We start from the raw sequence: 1,631 nt of genomic DNA, 5'->3' as shown, positions 1-1,631 counted from the left end.
CCACACCAAATGGCAGGCAAGGAGAGCCTCTGCAGATGAATGGCCTCAAGGATTGGGACAGCCATAACACAACAGCATAGGGCATGCATGCCACACACACACACACCAGAGACTCTCTCAAGGGCCAGTCTTTGGGCACTCCATGATCTCTTCTTCCTAAGGAAATTACCCTCAGGCTTGAAAACAGAATGGACTTTTTGAATACAGAAAAGAACTCTGAGACCTATATCCATTGCAAAGACGGAATAATCAATTGATGCCGAGGAAAAAGAACAAGAAATGATCACAGACAGGCAATCGGATTGAAACCTCTACATATAAAATGCCCAATGGAGGATTGAAAGCAGCGGCCATGATACTCCATGTACATCAGAAAACACAGAAGATATCAGGAAGTCTCTAACCACAGAGATAAAACAGATAAAAATAAAATAAAATAAAGAGCTCCTGATGAAAAAATTGGTAGGAGATTGGATGCAAAGTCCAGGAATCTGACAGAATCAGAGGATCCAATTAGTTACCTGGAAGAAAAAGACTGGAAAATAAGGAAGTAAATCCAAAGAGAGAAGGAAGGTTGATGGAGCTTGACAATGAGCTTAGGGGAGTCATTGATTCCAATAAATGGAAAGGGGTGCATATTGCAGGACTAGAAAGAGAAAAAAAGAAGGCTGAATGGGTCTTTGAGAAATCAGAGCTGAAAATGTCCCTCATCTGGGAGAAGAAACAGAGATCAGATTCAGAGGCACAAAAGACTTCCATCATCATCACCAGAAGCAGAGCAACACAAGACATAGTATCATCTGTCCTGCAAAAACTAGTGATGGAAGATTTTTTTTTTTTTTACTCAAATATGCTTGGTAGAGTAGTTTGTCCATAGCCAAGTCATTGTCTTCAAGAGGAAAAGCTACACCAGCTCTCAAATCAAGTCGGATAGAGGAAGCAACAACTGCCCAAGCCAAAATCCATATCCCTTGTTTTTCTGAACAATGACAGGGCAGTGGTTTTTGTCTAGAACTATGAAGTATTAAGCGGACAAAGATTTAGGGAGACAAGATGGAGGGGAATAGGAGGAGGCACCATTTCAATCTGTACCCTTATGTGAGCTTATTACCGACCAATGAACTCTGATCACCCATGAAATCAGCCTGAAATCAGAATTATACACATCTGGATCTGTACAGGGGAGGAAGACACAGGGAGGCAGTTAAAACAGAGTGGAATGGCTGACTGATATTAATATCAGAAGATAAACAAAAGGGGGAGTGAGCCACCAGAGGTGACAGATTGGAAAGTATACCCCTAATACAAGAGTGCCCTGAATCTGGGGACTATCATTAACTTGGAGACTGATTGAAAGCACTCAAAAAGAGCAAAGGATTGTGATGGTGGGTAGTTTTGGGAATTGGGGCAGCTAGGAACAGGGGCTTAAGTCCCTGGAACCAGGACAGCCTCCCCTGGCACTGAGCCAGAGATAGTGAAGTGGAGAAACAAGGTCTTTGTCCCTGAGCAGCCCATGTGCCCGTGTACTCAAGGCATCTGGCTCCTGTGAGTGGCAGGGAGCCTCTCCAGACTTCAGAACACCAAGCTTTACTACGGAGCCTGAGACACACCTACTCCTCTCTCCCCCCTGA

Source organism: Mustela putorius, unplaced genomic scaffold, assembly GCF_011764305.1.
Source record: "Mustela putorius furo isolate JIRA1106 unplaced genomic scaffold, ASM1176430v1.1 tig00002065_pilon_pilon_pilon, whole genome shotgun sequence".
Classification (NCBI taxonomy): domain Eukaryota; kingdom Metazoa; phylum Chordata; class Mammalia; order Carnivora; family Mustelidae; genus Mustela; species Mustela putorius.
Note: the sequence above shows the minus strand (reverse complement) of the source record.